This window comes from Podarcis melisellensis (genome assembly GCF_964234715.1).
Source record: "Podarcis melisellensis genome assembly, chromosome: 4".
Classification (NCBI taxonomy): Eukaryota; Metazoa; Chordata; class Lepidosauria; order Squamata; family Lacertidae; genus Podarcis; species Podarcis melisellensis.
This window is the reverse complement of record NC_138531.1, coordinates 49745312-49754545: the sequence shown is the minus strand read 5'-3', so window position 1 is coordinate 49754545 and position 9234 is coordinate 49745312. Positions and strand designations below refer to the sequence as shown.

The 9234-nt window shown below is 43.3% G+C and overlaps 1 long non-coding RNA gene across 2 annotated transcripts; it reads right to left on the bottom strand.

The window, feature by feature from the left end:
• Nucleotides 1-246: 246 nt before the first annotated feature.
• Nucleotides 247-3758, bottom strand: LOC309368675. Of its 2 annotated transcripts, none has more exons than XR_014167855.1 (4): nt 3726-3758; nt 2615-2749; nt 1114-1239; nt 247-521 (listed from the first exon to the last, which is right to left on the bottom strand). It is a non-coding gene; the product is annotated as an uncharacterized lncRNA (long non-coding RNA). The 2 variants fall into 2 exon arrangements; XR_014167856.1 differs by having other exon boundaries at nt 3731-3758.
• Nucleotides 3759-9234: the final 5476 nt, after the last annotated feature.

Genomic DNA, 9234 nt, shown 5'->3' with positions numbered 1-9234 from the left:
GCAAGAAAGTTTCATAAAGATAATGCAAACAGAGGGAAATAAAATGCATTTATACATTCTCAAGAGTAATAGCCAAGGTTGGCAAAAATACTATGGAGCTGAGACTAATTAGCTACGTTTATAGCAGACATAGGCAGACTCGGTCCTCCTAGTGTTTTGGTCATCATCCCTGACCACTGGTCCTATTAGCTAGGGATGATGGGATATGTAGCCCCAAAACATCTGGAGGGCCAAGTTTGCAAGATAATGCAAATGGGGAAATAAAATGCATTTCTATATTCTAAAGAGAAATAGCCAAGGTTGGTAAAAAAATACTATGGAGCTGAGACTAATAAGCTACATTTATAGCTTTGGGGGAAGATGATCTGCCGTTGTTGTTTGCAGACTGACCTCCCTGGCAAGGAAAGAAGCAGGAAATTGGGGTAGAGAAAGCTACGCTAGCATTTTGTTTTCTGTTTTTGTCTTGGAGGGATGCCGTTGTCGGACGTTCCTGGTCTGTGCCTTCATTTCGTTCTAATTTGCTGAAATGAAAAGAAGAGAAAGCTGCTTTATAGGTTGAACATTCCTGTTTCAACTGTCTGGAAGCTGAATAGGGCTTGGGAGGAATTTCATTGGTTATGGATAAGTTGGAGGTTATCCTTGGTCTTGTCTGGATGGCTTCCTACTTGGGTAGTCAACTAAGGGATGTAGATGCAAACAGTGACATTGCATCCTTTTTGTCACCTGGGGCGCATCTGCGTGTGCACCAGGCAGGACCAGGGGTTGGGCGTGGAGGGTGAACATCATCATTCCACAGCATTGATGGGAGGAGTGAGAAGGATACTGGTGTGTTTACATAGTAGTGGTTTCCACAAAAAATGGAGGAGAATATTCTAAGAAAACTATGCAAGATGGCCTTTTTATAGTGGAGGGGAATGAGAAAGGAAAAACCTCAGAAAAATATTTACTGCGAAATTTCTGCTTAGCTTTACATTATTCACACACACTGGTCTCCTCCTGGCATTATTTTTTTTTCTATTGCAACATCACTGAATGGAAGAGAGTAAAAAAATTATGTTTCAAAGTGGGGGAGGGGCCACACATGAGAATATTTGACACAAATGTGCTACTCACGGGAGAAACACCATATTGTGTTCCTGATAGAATTGTTGAAACAGCACCCTCTTCTTAAACATTTAAATCTAGGTATTCCAGAGTATCCACATTCTCTTCTCCGGTTAGGAGGTACATTGCAGTTGCCTATTCAATAAGTAAAGTTGAGAGTCCTTTATTCATTGAAGAATAGTTTAATTTAGCTTCAAGTCAACAATAGCCATGAAGATTTCCAAGCAAAAGAGAAATAGGATGCAGCCTGATCACCAAAGTCCTTCAAAATTCCAAATGTAAAATAATCTCTGTTTATAGGTACACATGGAAAATAAGTATGCTCACTGGTAACCTTTAGCTTCAAAGAGTGAAGTCAATTACACACACAGCTAAACCTCAGCTCTGCCATTAGCTTTAGTCTATTGGTTGCCCAAGAGCCATAGGGGAGATACTCCCAAGGGTGATTTTTCAAACAGCAGGAAGCTAGAGGTCTTCAGATCTTAAGAACTTGGAGCTGTGTGATGCCTGAACTGTTTTGAGCAGAGACAGAGAACCTCTCATATTCTTTCAGGCCTTCCTATTCACCTGAGACTTTCAATTTCTGAGGTCTTATGCATTGTTTCTGGCACACCGAAATCTCCAGAATGCAGAACAATCTACATGGGGTCGTATAGGGAAAAACAGCCCACTTTTAGGGATGTGATTGAATTATATGACTGACAACTTCCAAAAGAGGAGCCAATGCTTAGTTTGTCACCAGAAAAGCAACAAATAGATCTGTGACATGTAAAGACTAATACATTTACTGCAGCATCAGCTTTTCTGAATTACAAAAGCTGATGTTACAATAAATACCTTCAGGGGCAAAGTTCTCTTCTGATCACTTGGGTTATCAGCCATGACTCTTATAACCTTTTGTACAGGGGCAAATGAGTAGCCATAAAGAGGTGGGGAACGCCCGGTCCATGGGCCAATGAGTCCCACCTGGTGTTCCCATTTGAATCATGAGCCTATGTGGGTGAAGCTACACCCACCTGCACTTCTCCTTATCATTATCACATCACCTGATGAGGAGGGGGGGAAATAACAATCTGACTTGCTGATCTAGAAGGGTCTGTAGCCCAAAGGAACTTGCAGAGTATGACCCATTGACATCAGCTAATTGTACTTTTAAGTAGACATGCATTGGATTGTGCTGAAAGACGGTAATGGAATGGATCCCCTAGGAATCATCCACCAACACAATTCAGGCCACCTCCTTTTTGGTCACCTGCCTTTCGAGGCTGTTGAAATCAGTAGTCAGTAACTAGGTTGTCCAGGGAGCCAAACACTGGTAACTTCCCACTGCTGCTACCCTGCTTTTTATGCACTGTAAAAAAAAAAATGCCATCCAATCATATTTTTCCAAATTTATGGAATTGTTCTTCCTCCCCCACTTCTAGGAACAGGGTTACAGCTGTAGAATAAACTAGTATTAGCTATTAAATAGTTTTCAAAAAAGTGAAAGTAATTTAAATTGCTGGCTTACGTCTTTGTCCTTTGCCACCTTCGTCACCTCCCTGGCCATTTGCGAAACTGGCGGATCCTAAAACTAGGACAATGGCCAGGAGCCAGAGCAACTTGAAGTTCATTTTTTTCTGAAATGTTCTCCAAATCTTCAAACCTGTTGAAAGATGCCAGATCAAAATTGTGACCCAGTAGAGGTTTAATCTACTTCCTTTTCAATGAAAAAATACATAACAAATGGAGGCTTTCAGACTGGGCTGGCAAATCATGAGTTCAGAATAGGTGACACTTAACATCTGTATAACACTTTCTAGTGTCCAAAGTGCTTTGCATGCATTCTGTAGCTGTTATTATGGCATCAATCCTCTAAGACAAACTATTATCTCTGACATTGCAGGGAAAACAGGTTGAAGGAGAAGGAAACAGGTACAAATCCAAGATAAATGTTTCTGAAAGGAAAGATCAACCACAATATTAAAATTTATCAATAGGCACAAAAATTAAGTGGTTGTATCTTATCTGCACAGATAAGTGTGACATATTTAGGAAGCTCCTTGCTTGATTCAAGACAGCTGAGATCTGAGGAAACCTGGTTGTACCAGGCTCTTTCTGCAGACCACAGTTCAACTTATAACTGGCTCATGGAAATCAAAATATTTCAACAACATTCATGTGCATATGTGTACACACATACACCAGTTAGAGATGGATGACTGTGTCAATTTCAGTGTCTCTCAATTTCTCATGTTTACAATCTCAGATTCAGTTTGCTATATTTTGCTATCAGCTTTGAATTTCCTTATAAGTTTGCATGAAGATTCATCAGAATTTTTCCTAACATCCCCCCATTTTTTGTATGCAACTTTGCCTCACATACATATTTTTGCAGGCAATATTCCCTAAGAATGCATTTTGGTCTGCTATTTTCACCATTATCTGCCTTTCTAAGCCCCTTATGTGCACTTTCCGTACATCTTCTTTTGGTTGGAGAGGGTAGCACAAAATTCACAGAAGTCTGAATTTAGAACAATAGCCTCATTTCAGTTTGTGTATTGCGAAGTGGGTAGAGCTGCATTAAAATGAAAATCAAACCAAATCCCTTGCCTCCCAGTCGCTAGGACCACTTGACTTACCCCACCTGAATGAGTTGCTGAACAGCTCAATGACAAACAGCAGGATATCAAAACTCAGAAGGGCAAGGCTAATTTATATGGTTCAAGAAGACCTCCTCCTTCCTGTGGCAGCCCCTTGAGGTGAAACAGCTATCAATAATTGGGCCAATGAAATAACCGTTAGTAAACCCAAAAGCCAAGAACTGGACATTGGGTTCAGGAAACAATGCAAGGCTTTTGTAGCAACATTTCAGTTGATTTCTTATATCTTTTATGTCAAAAAAATCCAACCGTTTTGTGGTCACAAGAAGCTGCTGTTTCCATGTGTTGCATTTTCCTATCTTGAGCAACAGGTAAATGAGACTTAGGACATTTTAATTGGCAACCTCCTTTATCTGGCAATCTTGCTTTTTTTTTAGCCTGCAACTTTCTCATGCAAGGAGAAACACAACTTTAGCAGATTTACTGGTCTCATATATGCTAATTTTTGAAGGCAATAATTTCACAAATTCAATATTTTTTAATTTTTTATTTTGCTTTTAAATTACTTTAATGAACTTAAAACAAATAACACAAAATCAAATTTATCAATAACAAATAAACATCAAAGAGTTGTTGATATTATTACAGTTCATCACTGTCTTCTTCCAGTTGCATTGACTTCCCACCAACTCCATCTTGCTTTAAATGTATATTTATCTAGTGCACTGTTTGTGTCTATTTTAGATAGTTGCTTAGCCAAAATATTGTACTTTCTTAAACCTGTTCAGTGTATAACAGAAGCTATTCAAAGGCTGCCACAGATTTTATATTGTTCCAATCTTTTATGTAACTTTTAAATAAACCCCATTTATTGAAAAATACTTAATCTGCATGGTCTCTTATTCTTCCTGTTAGCTTAGCTAGTCCTGTGTGTACTCCATTAATTTTTGTTGCCACTCCAATTTTGATGGTACCTTTTCTCCTTTCCAATTTGATGCTATTAAAATTCTCACGGCCAGTGTTGCATATAAGAATAATACCCTTACACTTTTTGGGATATCGGAACCTAGTATCCCAAGAAGGAAGGCCTCTTGTTTTTTTGTAAACACAATCTTAAGCATTCTTTTAAAGTTCCATATATATTTCATCCCCAAATTCCTTAATTTTTCTGCAACTTCACCACATGTGTAGCATCAATCCCACTGCTTCTCCACATCTCCAACATTTGTTTGATACATTCTTATACATTTTAGATAGCTTTAAGCGAGTAATGTACCAACGGTACTGCATTTTGAGAAAGTTTTCTCTCAATGTGTAACAAGCAGTAAATTTCATATTGGTCCTCCAGAGGTTTTTCCAATCCTTCATTAAGTTATTATAGCCAAAGTCCTGTGCCCATTTTATCATGATGGACTTTACCTCCTTTCCAGGTTTATCTGACTTCCCAGTCAAGGAGGAGTCAGTACATTTTGGAAAGCATTTTAGTTTTTGAATCAATCAGATCATTCTCTAATCTAGATGGTTCTGTTGCAAATCCTTTTCTTATGTCTACTTTAAATGTCTCATTCAATTGATGGTATAGGAGTCAATCTGATAAGTGTTTTCTTATTTCCTCGAAATTTTTAAGTTTCAATTGATTATCTTCCTCCTTAACTAATATTTTGTATGCCATCCAGTTTTCTTTCATATTTTTCTTTTTTAAGAAAAGTGCTTCCAGGAGGAAATCCACCACAGTGCTTTGGGTTCCAAGAGCTCTTTATAGTTTGCCCAGACCATGTAAAGGGGCCTTCTTATGATGTGGGTTAGGAAGTTTGTATGGACCTTTACTTTGTCGTACCCTAGGTACACATGCCAACCATACTGGTTGTCATAGCCTTCCAGATCTAGTAGGCTTGAGTCCTGTAAAGTACACCACTCCTTAATCCAGGTTAGGCAGGCAGCCTCGTAATATAATGTTAGATCCGGCAACGAGAATTTCCCTCTTCCTTTTATGTCAATTAAAAACTGGTTTTGATTCAGGGTCTTTTCCCTTGCCAGATGAACCTGGAAATATCTCTTTACCATTTTTTGAGGCTGTCTTTCCCTCCCATCACAGGTATTGTTTGGAATAAAAAGAGCATTTTCAGTAACACGTTCATTTTTATGGTTGAAATCTTTCCCAAAAAAAGAAAGTTTAAACTACTCCATATATCCAAATTCCTCTTAATTTCACTCCAAATTTTGACGTAATTGTCTTGAAAAAGATTCATATTGGGGGGGTGATCCATATACCAAAGTATTTTACTTTTTGGCAGATCTTCAGGTTTGAGGGGGTTTCCCAGATCTTCTCTGTCTTGTATTGTGAGGTTTTTAACTAGAAGCTTTGTTTTGGAACTGTTAAGTCTAAATTCCACTACTTGTCCAAAGTTCTTGATTATTTCTAGTGTCCTTAATTGTCAGGGAACTGCCATTGGCTCAGAGGTGAGAAATATAAGGGCAGTTGTGGTACGGGGAGCCTCTGAAAATCTTGCGAAGAAGTTCCTCTTCCGGGGAGGAGGAAAGCCCACCTCCAGTGGGGAAGAGGTGCAAGGACCAGAGGATGCTGGTGTGAGCCTTAACACCGTTCCTGGGCAAGCCGGACAGGAGGGAAACACACCCTTGCCATTGCCCATCCTGTGCAGCAGTCTAAGACGCAAAGAGGGGAGGAGAAGGTTGGGGGTAACAAAACTCTTATGTTGGGGAAGGTCCAAAGAAAGACCACTCCCGGATCCTGCTAGCGATTGAGCCAGACATGAGCTTTGGGACTCTTCACTGCAAATAGTTTGCACCAAAATAAAGCCTGTAAAACACAGGTTGGAGTCCTGCCTGGTTACTCTCGAGCAACCGCAACAACCATCTGACATTAATAGACTTTCTTCAGGGTTTTCAGTCATTATAATAAGGTCATCTGCGAAGGCTTTCAGTTTGTATGCTTTCTCACCTAATGTAATTCCTTTTATCTTTTTGTCTTCTCTTATTTGATTGTTCAGCACTTCCATGACCAAAATGAATATCAATGGGGATCGTGGACACCCTTGTCTTATTCCTTTTCTTGTTATACAATCCTCTGTGATGTTACTGTTGATAATTATTCTTGCTTGTTGATCTGAGTAGATCACCTTAGTTTGCCTACCCATGCTCTAGGACCTGTCAGAGCCATCATGACTCCTTCTCAAAGCCCAGCTCTTACTATGGTTTGGGAAGGAGGCAGGAAGTCTCTCCCGCAGCTAGTCGCCTAGTGCGAGGGAACCAGTTGCACCATTCCAAATCTGCCTTTGATGTATGTCAGGGAACTGCCATCCAAAGAACCGGAGGTGCAAAGGCTCATTGAGGTTGAGAGAGAAGTAGCAGCGGAAGAGGGAACCAGTAGAGGGCGAGCAAGAACTCCAAGGGAAAGTGAGTCGGAGGGATGGCTCAGAGACGCTTCCAGCGAAAACAGTGGGGAGGTCTCAGGACCTCCTATAGGGACACCCACTCCTCGCCGGAAACTGTCACGCCGAGAGTCCAGAAGACGTGTTTCCGTTAAAGAGCTTTTATGTTGGAAACGATTCCGAAAGCAACCACTTTCGGATCCTACTAGCGATTGACGCAGCCATGCTGGAGGGGCTCCGTCACAGGCAGAGGTTTGAAAACCTGATCAAACTCTGAGGGACTTGCATTTTACGCACAAGCAGCTCATCATCCCATCACAGCAATCCGAAAGTCTCCGAAAGCCAGCTTGTGCAGGGAGAAGGCATCATGAGCAACCCAGCCGGAACTGGAGGAGCAGGAGCAGCTGGAGGGGGTCCAAGCCTGGAAGAAAGGTACAGGGCGTTGGAGATCCAGCTGGCGCTGCAAACGGCGAGGCTTGAGGAGAGGAGGGCTCAGGATGCAGAAAAGGGAAAGGAGAAAACCACCCCGCTCGCCAGAAAGGTGCCAGGATTGGTGCAGAAATTCGGGGGGGATCCCAGGAACTATCATGCCTTTAGAACAGAGATGCAATACGCTCTCAACCTGCAGTTTGATGACTTCCCCGACGAGGAATCGCGAGTGGCTTTTGTAATTGGCCATCTTGAATCGGGGGCGAAGGACTGGGTTAGACCCCTGATGGCAGCGAATAATGAGATCCTAAAGGACACGAGGAAGTTTTTTCGTGCCATGGACCTGATGTTTTCCAGCGACATTGAGCAGGGGGTGGTGCGAAGGCAGTTAATGGCTTGCCAGCAGGGAAGCCGATCTGTCCGTGAGTACTGGACTGAGTTTACTATGCTGATTCATAAATTGGGGTGGGACCTATCGGCGGAACCCATCCAGATGCTTTTCGAAGAGGGGCTTTCTTCGGCCGTCAAAGATGAACTTTCCCGGGGGCCCAGGGCGGAGTCTATGGATCAGCTGACCAAATCTGCGCTGTCCATAGGAGCGCGCCAGGAGGCGAGGGCTTTGGAAAAGCGGGAAGGGAAAGGAGACCGTTGGAGGGAGCTCCGCATTCCAGACATTCCAGAGCCACCTTTCCCGCCGGCAGAGCCGATGGAAGTTGGAACAGCGCGGGCGCGCGCAGTTTCAAATCCCAGTGAAGGGCGGAAGAAGGAGGGAAAGAGCGCCAAGAGATGTTATCTCTGCCAACAGCCAGGGCACTTTGCCAGAGTCTGCCCACAAAGAAAGGAATGGCAAGGGATGGCAGGAGCTGTTGGGGAAAAGGAAGAGGAAAGCAAGGAGCAAGTAAAAGCCAACGCCTGGCTGCCACCGTCGGGGCACAGCAGCCAGGCCAAAGAGCAGTGAAAGTGCCCACGCCGGAACCTCCCAGACCTGCTTTAGTGATAGAGGTGTTACTAGAACTGCCAAACGGACACCCACTAAAGATCAAGGCGCTTTTGGATTCAGGCAGCTCCTGTAATTTCATGAGTAAGGAGTTTGCAGCTGAGCACCAGATACAGACCATCCCTTTAAGTAACCCCTTGCAGGTGACTACGATTGACGGCAGAGAGCTGTTGGGGGGAGAAGTTAGCCAACAGACTGTCCCGATGATAATGAGGGTGGCAAGGCACACCGAACGGATAGCGTTTAATGTGGCCACCTTGGGAGGAGCTCCCATCATTTTGGGGATGAGCTGGCTGGCGCTACACGATCCGCTAGTGGGCTGGCATCAGAGGGTGGTCTCCTTTGGGTCAGCGCATTGCCTAGAACACTGCAAGGAGGGGAAGGTTCCGGGAGGAGCCAGAGTCACCCTAGCCGGGATGGAAGTAATGGACAAAGGGAAGGTGCCCCCGCAATACGCAGATCTGAGCAACGTATTCAGCGAAAGGGAAGCAGACAAGAACAGAAGGGAAGGTGAAACCATAAGGGTGGGGGATCAAGTGTGGCTGTCAACCCAAGGGTTGCCGTTCAAAGGGGGTTGTAAGAAATTGAGGCCCAGAAGATTGGGACCCTTTGAGGTCATTCAGCAGGTCAACCCGGTGGCTTTCAAACTCCGGTTACCCAACCACATGAAATTGCACCCAGTGTTCCACAGGTCGTTACTGTCACCATACAGGGGGGGACGTGAAGGGGAGCA